The sequence below is a fragment of the Chionomys nivalis genome, chromosome 12, assembly GCF_950005125.1.
Source record: "Chionomys nivalis chromosome 12, mChiNiv1.1, whole genome shotgun sequence".
Taxonomy (NCBI): domain Eukaryota; kingdom Metazoa; phylum Chordata; class Mammalia; order Rodentia; family Cricetidae; genus Chionomys; species Chionomys nivalis.
This window is the reverse complement of record NC_080097.1, coordinates 678,501-691,955: the sequence shown is the minus strand read 5'-3', so window position 1 is coordinate 691,955 and position 13,455 is coordinate 678,501. Positions and strand designations below refer to the sequence as shown.

At 37.6% G+C, this 13,455-nt stretch overlaps 1 protein-coding gene across 7 annotated transcripts in view; it reads right to left on the bottom strand.

Moving 5' to 3' along the window:
* The window catches only part of LOC130884855 (fibroblast growth factor 14), a 989,760-nt gene that overhangs the window by 631,180 nt on the left and 345,125 nt on the right, over positions 1–13,455 (bottom strand). Inside the window, exon 1 of one of the 7 annotated variants that reach the window (XM_057786117.1) lies at positions 12,643–12,716. The exons of the other annotated variants lie outside the window; for them this stretch is intronic. The gene's annotated coding sequence lies outside the window, so the exon portion shown is untranslated. Of the gene's footprint in view, positions 1–12,642; positions 12,717–13,455 lie in introns of those variants that run through there. 7 annotated transcript variants of the gene reach the window in all.

Below are 13,455 nucleotides of genomic sequence, written 5' to 3'. Positions count from 1 at the left end.
CTGTAGGTCACCTCGTGTCGCTGGAGCCCTCTCGGGGTCGCCACCACCACTAGCTCAGCTTTCTTGCCCTGCCCGCCTCCCTGGTGAGATGTTGGCAGATCGGAGGACTTCCTTCCTGGCCACAGAATGGAGGGGCGGAGGACAGGTCGCGGCAGAGCCTCAACTCATTTGTGGGTCTCCGGTCGCGATGGGCTGGTCTCAGTGCCCAGCTCGAGCTACCCTCGGGCAGGTGCGGCCACAACCGTCTGCTCTCGCCTTCTGCCTGTGATTGTCAAGTGCTTTAGAAATCAGCATCTGGAGAGAGCAATCTTCTCCCCTGTGCTCTCTAATCAAAGCGCTACATTCTTACCCCATTAATCCCCTCCCAACTATGTGGTCCCCCTCCGATGTGTCTTCAGAAAGGAAATAAAAACTATACGCAGTAATGATTTAAAATAATAACAAAAAGAGAAAGGTAAAATGAATTGCACCGGGTGGGATGACAAGACGTTGAGCCTGAAGAGGTGGAATTGAAGGAATATCGGTGCGCTTTGACTCAGATGAAACTCGCATGTTTCGAGGCTGCCACAGCTTAGCTAGGGCTTCTAGAGTCCACAGAAAACTCTCAGCAGCAGTTGAAGGGTGAGATGGTTTCTGCTCTCTGATTAATCCGTCCAGCACCAAAGCATCCCCACCCCTCGGAGGAGAGTGAGCCCTGGGGAGGGAGACACCTCCACTTTTCACCTAGTCACCCAAACTTGTCATACTCTTTCTTTTGCTGCTGTGAAGGGTAAGTTTATCATTTTGAATCGGCAACAATGAGAAAAAAGGACCAGAGGAGAGGAGACAGATAATCTGTTCTAATGTAGAATGGAGGAAACAGCTTCCAATTCTGATCCCCATCGGGTGGAAGAGGAGCTGCCAGCTGCCGCAGAGGTCTTACATAGTGACTGGATTAGGATAACCGCCTGGTAGAATACTGAAGAAGTCTTGGCACAAAGATTAGCATGGGGTCGAGAAATGGTGTCTGCAGCAGCACTTGGGATAATAAAAAGCAGCCAGACTGAGGGGCTGCCTTCCTTTGGTTTGCCTGCATGGAACAGCACTGCCAGAGAGCAAAGCCACTTGAGCTGTATCTGAAATTCAAATATAATACTTGATATCTCCTCCCTTCGTTGTCCTGCCTGTGTCCTGACAGCGTTCTGCTTTAGATGATTAAACATAGGAAGAACCAAGAAAGGAAGGGCAGCTGGGGAGAAGCTCTTCATGCTTGGACAGTTTGAGGTTGTAGTTTCTAGGATGAATTGCAGTGATAGATCCAAGTACTAGAGCTGGATCCTCCCCCTCCACGCATGCACCCTTTGTCTTGCCTATTATCCCAGAAACATAGGGAGAAAGAAATGCAAAAGCCCAACTTCTAACCATCCAGTGTGTACACAGGGGGAAAATGTTTCAGCAGTCACTGCAGGTTTGTACAAGTCTCTAGGGACTACTTGACTGGAAAGAAAGGCTACAGAACACAGGCAGTGTCTGGAGCAGTTTTGAATAAAATTGTACCTTTTCTTTGTCTGGGAAGTTGTCAGAGAGTACTACAAAGACTCGCCAACAGGCAAATGAGGGAAGTGCAGCCTAGGATGTATTCCAGGGAAGCTGGACTTGGACTTTCCACAACTCACCTATATCCTTCCCTCAGCTGCTGTGGGGAGGAACATTTATTTGCTGTAATAGAAGTATGTAGATTTGGATCCAGTAAAGGTAATTAATATCAGATTTATTTTTTTAATATTAAGAGGCATGTTGAAAACTTATTTCTATCACTTTGCTGTTATATCTATAAACACCACAATTATTAAGCGAAATACTTTAGAGATGCTTTGTAAGAGGTTTACATTGTTTCATCATCCATGAGTTTAAATGGGGAACCGGGGAAAGGGTGGAATACCAATTTATTTTCTGTATACATCTGTGAAACAATGTCATGACTCATAAAGAAAGAAGATGGTCTACAGATTGATGAACAACCCTGATAAAATGTGAATAGAAGTATTGGCTTTTCTTTGGATTAATCGTGGTGTCAAGGATGGGTGGGAGGACCCTGCTGAGAGCCATTACTGCAAAGAAGCCAGTTGGATATTTGAAAAGTTTTAGTTTGGAATTTCTGAATGACTTCATGATTAAAACAAACAGATTTACATAAAGATTCTTGTAGTGGCATTGTTTTCAGAGAGTGAGATGAGATGTGATATGTAATGACCTTTAAAATTGACTACAATCCCACCAACCATCGTTTTTTCTTTGTTAACTTGAATGGGTTAAGCAGCTGTGTTTATTGCTTTCTTTCTTTCTAAGGTTGTGGTGATTTCTTCCAAATCTCTGATTGGGGGCCTTCTCAAGGATATCGGATTTAGGGCTTCCTAAGTCACCCTCTCTCATTTTTTACCTTTCCACAAGCCCCAAAGAGTTTGAGGTTCAGTACCGTGGAAAGGAACCCTGCTGGCCTGCTGCCACCCCTTATTGAAAAAGCAGTGCTTGAGAAACACAGAGTATAAAAGTCTCTGTAAAGCTCCTCCCTTAAAAGCATCTCTCTCTCTCTCTCTCTCTCTCTCTCTCTCTCTCTCTCTCTCTCTCTCTCTCCCCTCTCTCCCTCTCTCTTTCCTGCCCCTTCCCTCCTTTTCTCTCATCTCCCTCTCTCTCCCTTCCTCCATCCTTTCTTCTTTTCTTCCTTCCTTTCTTTTTTTCAGATAGAAAGGAAATTAATCATCACAGCTTCCACTGACAGTAATAGCACACCCCGAAACCGAAGCTTCCAGCTGTTTGATACCGGAGAACCACCCTGCTTGTTTGCTTGTTATTTTTCAACCCCGACCCCTGGCAATGTGCCTGGAGCAGATTTGAGTTGCAGAATGTATTCAGACAGTAAAATCTATCGAAACTCCAGCAGTCCTTTCTATTCGATGTGCCTTTATGTTTTAAAAGAGCTTGAAGCAGGAATGGATAATCAGGGTCTTTTTAGCTCAATCCTGGTATTTGCCTCTTCTCTCTCCCAAAGGCTGCTTGGCTGTTTACAGATAGAGATAAGTGAAAGAAAACGCAAGAGAGCCATCTGCTGTCTTAAGCTGTGATAAAAGGCAGTGCCGAGCTGGAGAGAAACCTGACTTAGGGCAGGTGCACAGGAAAGCAAACCCAAGGACCATAGAGACAAGGCTTCTTAGGGTCTCAGAGACACTTCAGAGCTACTAATTTCACTTTTGGCTTTATATAAAGCAAAGAGAAAAATGAAAGGGAGGAAGAAGTAAGGGGAAAGAAGAAAGGAAAGGACAATACAAGTGAGAAGAGGGGAAGGGAAAGGAAGGGAGAGGGAAGGAGAGGGATTGGAGAGGTGAAAGGTAATTTAGAAAGGGGATTTTCTGACTAAACTTTTAGGAGCGTGAACTCCAATTTCAAGTGTTCTTGCTTCTTTATTTTGGTTCTTCTTAAGTGTATGGTGACCTCCAAAGTCATTTTAGTTTTGCATCTTTTAAACAGAGATAGCCAAGTTTGTTCAATTCTGGCCAAGGAGCACACTCTATCACAATTCCTGGCTATCTTAACATACACACACAAAAAAATGTCAGCTATTTAATACAATCCCCTAGATCATGAACTCATAGTCTGTGCATTCTTTTGCAATTTCAAAATTTTTATACCACAGCATATATTTTCAGGTACATTTCTTCACTTTTTGTTAGTCAATATTGAGTGGACTTGTGAACTTGCCTCTGTATATCCATACCTCCAAACTGATGTTCAAAATGTCCTGTCTCTCAGATGTTCAGAGTCTATGAGTAGTAAATACTCCTAGCATGTAAAATACCACAGAAACACCAGTCTTCTGGAAGGCAATGAATTGTTCCATCATTTGCTGTCCTTTAAGGTTTCTAGAAGATGTCTGATTCCCATTGGCTTATCAATCTACATTTATTCTTTTCTCTGCCTAGAAAATCTTAACTACTGGGTAAATCTTACTCATCCCTGCAATATAAAGTGCTGGCTAAAATCACAACCTGAGTGAGGCAAATTGACTGCTGAATCCTTAAGCATTTTGTTTATACTCAGCATGATTTTGTCCCCACAATTGTCATTAACACTAAGAATATTATAGGAATTCAATGATGACCTATATATTAAACACTTAAAGTAGTGTCTATCACACATCTGGAATTCAATAAATAATAACAATTTATGATTATTTAACTTGTCACCATTAGTTATTCACTTATTTGATTCAGTCCTGATTGAGAGTCAACAAAGTTTTAAATGATAAAGGGAAACAAAGGGAGACTTGGGTGCTGCACTCAAAATCTTAGTCTTGCATAGGTCTCGGCATAGATCTATTTTCTGAAAAACACAACAGAAAACAACCCCAAATTTTCTCCCTATTTACCCTACCATGATTTCCAATTAATGTACCAATGCATGCCTTTGTAAATACTTCCCCAATGTTGACATAGCATGTAACTTCTGTTAAGAAAAGAGCAGGGAAGATTACTATATCTACAAAGATGTACAATTGGTATGGCCAGCACCAAACTACTATCTTTTTCTTCTTAAACCTGGTCTTTGTTTAATCTTTCCCATTCCTAGAAAAGCAACTCCTTTCTTGTTCTTCTGGCCCAAATCTCTAGAATTATACTAGGCTCATTCTTTCTGTAAACCCCACATATATTGGTGCTGGAACTACTCAATTTATCTTCAAAATACACACACAATATGGTCACACTCTTCATTGTCACTTCCATTCACTCACCATCCCACCATGTAGATCACTGAAGAAGTAATCTAGTGGTTTTCTTAGGACTCACTGTATGCAGCTCAGTGTTGCATACCTCAACACTGTAGCCAAAACACTGGAGGTAAAACCTAGATTATATCACATCCTTGTTCAAAACCCTAGCTTCTGCTTCACCTCTGCCTTAATTTGTTTCCAGATAGCTTATTCCCCCTTGCTCATCACTTGTGCTCATGGCACAACTTTTATACTCTGCAATCATTCTGATGCTCATCTCCATAGATTTACATGTTTGTTTACAATACTGTCGATAATCCCAGTCCTTAAACTCAAACAACCCTCCTTGTTTTATGGATCCATAGAGTATGCACCATTTAAAAAGTCTCTAAGGAGTCCTTTTTTTATTTGGTCCATTTCTCCCCTTTTATAGGCCTGTAAGGATACAGATTCTACATTTCTACTTATTGTCACATACATACCCTCTCAGTGCTGAACAAGTAACAATATTTTAAAAAAAGAAATTAAAGAAATTGGACATGCATATCGACAGACAGTTGGTACCAAGTAAGATGGATAGTCTGGGGGTTTGAAAGCAATTGGCCCACATAATATCACAGAGAGTGGCGCTATTAGGAGGTACAGCCTTGTTGGAGGAAATGTGTCACTGTGGGGTGGGCTTTGAGGTTTCCTATGCTTAAAATACTGCCCAGTATCTCAGTTGACTCCCTGTTGTCCGCAAGATGAAGCATTCTCAGCTGTTCCAGAAACATGTCTTCATGCAAGCCGCCATGCTCTTCATCATAATGATAAAGGACAGAACCCCTGAAACTGTAAGTGAGGCACCCCAATTAAATGTCTTCTTTGTAAGAGTAGCCTTGGTTATTGTGTTTCCTCACAGCAACAAAAACCCTAAATAAGACTGAAGTTGGTACCAGGGACTGAGCTATTGCTGTATTAGAACTGACCATGTTTTTGTTTCGAGTAATTGAACTTTGGGAGTTTGGATTAAAGAGTTAAATATTTAAAATACTGTTTCATGAGCCATACAAGTAGGAGCATGGAGACCTTAAAGACTTCCCCCAAAGTGACACACTTCCTCCAACAAGGCCACAGCTCCTAATAGTGCCATTCACGTTGTAGGCCATTTTCTTTCAAACGAACACAATGCCTATGTGAATTTTTTTTCACTCGTTACCTTGTAGGAGAAATGATGCAGGATTCCCCTCTGTATGCTGTGAATGTGTTTTTATTGCCATTAGTGAATAAAGAAGCTTCTTGGGCCTACGCCAGGACAGAATATAGTCAGACTAGAAGAGATATAGTGAGAAAATAGACAGAATCAAGGAGAAACTATGTAGCTGCCACAGGAGACAGACGCCCGCCGGATGCCAAATAGAACCTTACCAATAAGCCACAACCATGTGGCGATACACAGATTAATAGAAACGGGTTAATTTAATATTTAAGAGCTAGATAGAAATATGCATAAGCTAATAGACCAAGCAGTGTTTTAATTCATACAGTTTCTGTGTGGTTATTTCAGGTCTGGGCAGCTGGGAACAAACAAGCAGCCTCTGCCAGCAGAGGAACAAAATGTCTAACATACATTTTTCCTTTTATCATTGCCACTAATTTATGAGGTCTAAAACAATGAATGGAAAAATTCTTCATTATACTGTATACAAAAAGAGGAGTAAGCATGTTATTAAGCAGTGTTATCCTATAGATTATAATACATGTGCTAATGTAACATGGGAAAGTGACATCAGAGAAGCCATAAACACTGCTCATAACCTTGTTAATCTTTGATCCCCTGTATTTTGATTTGATTTTGCATAGTTTTCAGTAGAAAAATAATTTCTAGTCTTTTATCTTTTTTGTGATTGTTTTAATTTATTTCCTATGGTTTAGAATTGAGAGACTCATAGGGTATAAATAAGTAAATATTCTGCAAATATTTCCCAAAAGTGTATTTGGCCAACATCATACTGTGAATGACTCACTCCATCTATGAAATGACTGACTTTGTGTTTGTTACTTTTCAAATTCTTATGCGTTTCTTAAATTGTGAGCAAAATAAGATACAGCATTTCTTTTTCATGATCAAATCAATATCAACTAATTCCGGGTAAGGTAGACCAGGGTTATAAATGATATATTAAAATTTGTTTTTATATTCCTGATTAATAAGTTTGACATAAAAAGTTTGAGAGATTTCTTCTGGAAATGTAGAAACTATAGATTTATGTTTCTACATATTAGAAAATTCATCAAGAAGTAGTATTAATATGTACTTGGTGTCAGTTTTCAACTACTTAATTAAAAATGGATGTTAATCTTTTTGTGACAAAGTACAAAATCACATTTTTTGTTTTTTTTCTGTCACAGAATTTTTGTTTCTTATTTTAGATTCAAAGAATAAAATGTAAAACCTGTCAAAGAATTTTTGTTTTTAATAAATAATTTGTAACATTATTAATACAACAGTTGTATCAACTAAGTTGCTGGATACATTTATTGCACATAGGTAAGAGATTTCCCTCTATTAAAAAATCTGTAAGGAAGATTTGTTGTTGCTTAATATTTTGACTAAATAAAGAAAAAGGAAAACAATTGGTGCTCAAAACCTGTGAACATTTTCCCTATGGAAGGAACATCATATTGATAATAGCAGATGGTTAATTTTATGATTCTGGTGCATTTTTAAATTTTCATTAATAAGTTTGAAAAATCATCCACAGTAGCACCCATTTTTTTTATATTAAAGTGACTTCAAAATGCGCATAGCATTCATCTCAGAACTTGAATTGCTGGGTCTCTTCTTCTTCTGAATCACTGGTACAGATACTAATGTCACCAATTTTAAATAATAGATTATTGGATTTCAAAAATTGGTTAACATCTCAATAAAAAATAGTTACTCTCACAAAATATAAATGTATATTTATATCCTTAAATATAAATAATATGTTCATAACATATACTTTTCTTTATACTCACTATTATAACTAGCTTATAACATTAAAAGTACAATAGCCACATTCATGGCAATTCAGTGTTCTAGACAGACATTGTGTCATTTGCATTTATCATATTTTGGTGAAATATACCCAAACACCTTCATAGGCTTACATATCTGCACACTAAAACATACAAGTAAATTTCTAATACTTTCAAGATAATTATGAAGCATTAGTGACTGCTGGAAAACAATGATCTTCAAGCTTTCTGTTCCATACTAGTGAGTATGTTTCTGTTACCAATTCAAGAATGAGGTATTATTTTTAAAACTGAAATATATAAGAAACTCAAAAAGTACAGTAGGGAAACTCCAAATAATTTGCTTTAAGGTGATAATATTATATTAATAAATATTTCTCAGAAGAAATACACAATAAGTATGTATCAATGCTCACCAGGGAAATACATGATATTTATATAATATATGATCTCAGCACAGACAGGATGACCTCTATCAAAACATCAATAACCAATACTGGTAATAGTGTTGGAAAATGGAACTTGGAAGTATACAACACCAGTACAGCCATTTAAAGAACAACATAAAAGCTGCTAAAAGTGAGATATCATGCCATTCAACCACCCAAATGTTTTGTTTATACACAAAGGAAATTAAATAAACACATCAAAAGCATAACTGCACTTCCCTGCTCATTGGGTATTATTCATAATAATCACTAAACTGTGGAAAATTTACACTAAAAAGTGTCATATGCACCTTTATCTGGGGAGCAATAGATAAATCACACACACATATGTACAATATAGGATATCGATTTCATCTAAAATAAAATCCTGTCAATTGTGACAAAATGAAGGGAACCTGAAAACAATGTGTTAAGGGAAATAAGTCAAGCACAGAAATAAATAATGTATGCTCTCAAACATCTATGAAAGCTAAAATCCTCAACTGCAAGGAAGGAAGAGCTCTACAGCATGGTAGAGGAATTATAAGCTGTAGCAGTCTGTTTTCTTCTTTACAAAAAACTGAAGAGAGGTCAAGAGCTCCAAACAAAGATAAATCGCAAGTGCAAAAAGAAGGCAGGGATACTGATTATGCTGACCAGATCATTGAACACTGTCTACATATAGTGTATTATCATTGTGCCCCACAAGTATGTATAAATAGTCTGACAACAAAAAAGAAACATATTTTTGAAGCTAATGCTTAAGTGGAAATTAGTAGTAAATTAGAAGGTGTGTACAAGCTCTAATTCTTTTAATTTTAACTAAGTCTATGCCTCTAGGTTTATAAAACATCTAAATCATGCTTGTGCTGCAGTTTGTGACGAATATGTCATGATCCAGCTTCACAGTAGGGGGATTCAGTGACGTTAAATGATTATCAAATCTGCTCTGTTGGGAAATCACAGAGCAGAAGCATTTGTTTTCCCTCCTATAGAATCTGTCATCTAGAAGTCAGCTATTTGAAATCAAACCGTCTGCCATAGAATCAAGTACAGAATGGGGACTTATATCTAGAAACTTAGTACTCCTGGCATCCTCGTTAATAGCATTATGAATATGTGATACCTTCTAAATTTCATATGAAAATACTCATGTGTATTTTCGTAGTATCAGATTCACAGATTTTATTTATCAAAAATAAGAACCCTTAATTCCTAAGGGGAGGGGATTAAGAAAAACAAACACATGGCTATGCTTTCTCACTCTGAAAGTGAAACATATTCATTGAGAGAAAATATATAATTTAATGATAAACTCAAGATCCCCTAATCTCAGCAATATAAACTTTTTATGAGAATTTCTCTAGTATTTCTAATAGTGATCTCAAACTTTTTATAACCTGATTTTTGACACAATATAACAACTAAGAATTTACAGTTGAGGAAAAAAAACAGAGTGTAAGATCATACCCTTAAGGGCATGATCTGGAAGTCTATGGAGGACTAGTGTATTATACAGACTAAAATCTCTGCTACTGAAAGATCCCATCCCTCTAAGTAACATTCTGTCTGCTCTAATATCTAGAACTAATCCTAACCTTAGTGAACAGGGCTTCAGGAAATCTAACTAAATACCAAAAGCCTCAGGACTCTGGTAAAGTTGCTATTAATCCATTTTGATCTTGCTAGCTCATTCTGAAATATATGTGTGAAAATAGCTTTCAAGGTATATGCACTTTGGAGTGTTAAAATCATGAAATGATTGATTCCTTATTTCCGATTCTAGTTGCTACCTTGTTTCCAGAACTCAAAAACAAGAATCTATCCCTAAATCCCATCCCCATGCTTTCATAAAAGATTTAATTTTAACTTTATTTTTAAGTAAGTGTTTGTGTGTGTGTGTGTGTGTGTGTGTGTGTGTGTGTGTGTTTGAGAGTATAAGCACATGAATGCAGTTGCTCATGGGAACCAGATCTCCTGGAGCTGGAGTTCCAAGAGATGGTGAGCTGTTTATCATAGTTGATGAGAATCAAAGAGCAACATGTGCTTTTAACCTTGGAGTTGTCTCTCTTTTTTAGTAACCTACAGTGTAACTTTCCCATAAGATCTGTAAAAGTAGCCCCACAGTCTTAGCTGCTTATACAATAATGCAATTATTTTTTTAGTGTCCTGGGAGGTCAGAGTACCAATTCAGTTTTACTGGCTAAATCAAGATATTGGCCATGATTTTTTAATACCCTGGGGAGAACTGATGTATTATTGTTTTCTTAAAAAATATTCTCTTAAGAGCATCATTATTCTGTGTCTCATGGACCATTCTTTTTATCAGTTCAACTTCTTGAACTGATACATCCCCATACAGTTGACTTGATCCTATTGCCTCATTCATTATAAGAACATTCATGGCTTGTCCACTCAAACCAAAATCCCTATCTTAAGACGTTCAACACAGTCACATTTACAAAATTTATGCGGTTATCATGTTCATAGGTTTCAGAGAAAAGGGTGTGTACAAATTTGAGAGGCTGTTATCCAGCCTATCACAGCTACCCTCTACACCTCATATGAGAACATAAAACTTGCCCTAGCACTATACAGTCACTGACCCAGTCCACTACCATGAACAGTTCCAGAGTACCTCTGTCCCCAGTAACTTTTAAAATGAAGTTCTTTTTTTTTGTATCTACTTAATTATTTGTTTATTCAACAGCTATTCATTTGATTGAATCTCTAACTACTGCCTTCCCCTACTCCCTGCCCAGTATGTCTTATGATCATTTGCTGTAACCTCTTTGGTAATATCTGCTTACTGGAATATTTTTGGATTTTAATTATTACATCTTTCAGAAGAAAAAGACAAAGGGAGCAGGACACAGCAATTCTCCACTGTTGTGGAAACAGAAGCATCATGCTCTCCTGTGGATTATGAGAACACACTTTTCTGAGCTCCACAGAAATCAATCCACGGAGAATTTAATTTCTTGAATTTATAACGGGATTTTCGTGAGATTTAGGGCTATAGAATTGAGCTAAATAAAACTAAAAGGTAAATGCAATGCTCTACAAAATGAGATTTGGGGCCTAAGGCTATCACCAAATGAAAGATATTGATTCTCAACATCCTTTCCCCCTTTTCCATTTTCATTTCTTTTTAATGTAGCTTTAGGGATGGAAATAGACAATTAGCCTTCCTCCTCAAAAATTTAGACTGTATCTTAGATAAGAATTTGCTGTAACTAGTTAGACTTGAAGACAAATGAAACTTACCATTTGAGAGAATAATAAAGGAACAGGAGTTATTTCCTAGATTGTGCAAACCTGTGTGCATACCTGTGTGTGTGCGCATGTGCATATGCATGTGTCTGTATTTATTCACATGAATGTATCCAAGTGTGTGTGTGTGTGTGTGTATACTCAGAATGGGAGATAAGCTGTAGAAACCTTGTAATTTTATGTGAAGAACACCACAGGAGGCCTTAAATAAAATAAAAACAAAAGCAACAGGCTCTGTGGTGGTTTGAAAGAAAATGGTTCAAAAGAGTGGCACTATCAAGAAGTGTAACTTGGTTGGAGTAGTTGTGGCTTAGTAGGAGGAAATGTGTTACTGCGGGGATGGGCTCTGAGGTCTCCTATGCTCAAGATACTCAGTGTGGTAGGCACATTTCCTGTTGCCTGTGGATCAAGAGACAAGTCTCTCAGATTCTTCTCCAACACTATGTCTAGCTACATGTCTCCCTGTCCTGCCATGATGATAATTGATTAAACTTCTGAAACTGTAAGCCACTCCAGTCAAATTTATAAGAGTTGCCATGGTCATGGTGTCCCTTCACAGTAATAGAACCCCTACCTAAGACAGATTACTCAAAGAAGTCTAGCTTTAACATTTATCTTGCTCACCTGCACCTACATCTCTGGTCCTTGGTGTGCTATTCTTTATCCTTCTTTTGAGACCCACAGATAACTGAACTTGGCTTCTGTAGATATCAGTAACAAATGCTTCAAAGAGGCCTTTGTGAGTTGGAAATAGCAGTCACTTTTTTTTTCTGGTTTTCATTCATATATACATTTCATGCATGCATAAAATATTTGAAATCATAGGCATGTTAGTCAATAGATCTCTCCCAGCCAACAGGGATAAAATGTTCAAACAAAGCATTTCTTCAAGATGTCTCGTGGGTTTGGTTCAACTTGACTGCACCCCACTTGTGTTCTCTTCTTCATGAAACGGGCTTAGTGATGTTTAGTTCTGGCAGGACCTGTTTCAGACTTATTCATGTCAGGAATATTTTACTATAAACAGGAAACAGCAGCATAACATCCTTTCCACAGCAAAGTTTAGAACTTAGTTATATTTAGCTAGTAGTCAGGGAAAAACTCAGAAATAATGGTCTTAATTCCACAGCCCTCCAGGCCTAGCTTTTATGACTATCTTTTGTCTTTTTAAACATTCCAAAAGGTTGTTCTTACCCTTTGTCACTACACTCACGCCCACCAATGAGTGCTCAGCTCTTCTGCCTCTGAGGGTATTTTTCTGGTCCCAACTGCTCCCAGCCTCTCCTGCTCAGAGCTCCCCACTGTAGTGCCTCTGCTTTCCTGGGCCTGGGACACCTTGTGCATAGTTCATTTTTTGCAACCACTGGAAGGAAGAAAATAATGCTAAGCTGAAGTGTTGGACTTAGATTCCTGAGTCTCCACCTGTAAGTAAAACCTACAGGCTCTTAATCCCATTGTCTTTTCTTATCTCAAGGAATAGAATTCATTTTCAAAAGCCCGACAAAGCAATAGGCCTTTAGAAGATAGATATTTGATAACAAATATTCTCTTAGATAATGTGATCATACTGTCCAGTTACTAAGAGAAACCCAAAAGACAGCAGCTTGGGGAGAATTTTAGCCATAAGCTAGGGTACCTTAAGTGTAAGAGAAAAAAGTAGAAATGTCATTCTCCCAATGGATTCCATAATATTTTAATAAAATGAGTGACACACAATGGATAAAAAGGTGGGAAATGTCTCGCAAAAATGAGCTTTCTGCTTCACTGATAATAATAAGACTGAATGTAAAATCAAATCTCATTACCAAATCACAAAAATAATTGAGAGACTTTTTATAACTAAAATTACTGAGAGCTAATAAAAGTTACAAATAATATAAAAACCAAAATATCCTAAACTTGTGTGTTCTTGTGTTAGTGTGCATGTGTTTTCATATATTTTATGCTTTTAGCAAACAGAAAAATCACCATGTATCTTAATTCCATTTTGTTTTTAAATTTTAGTAA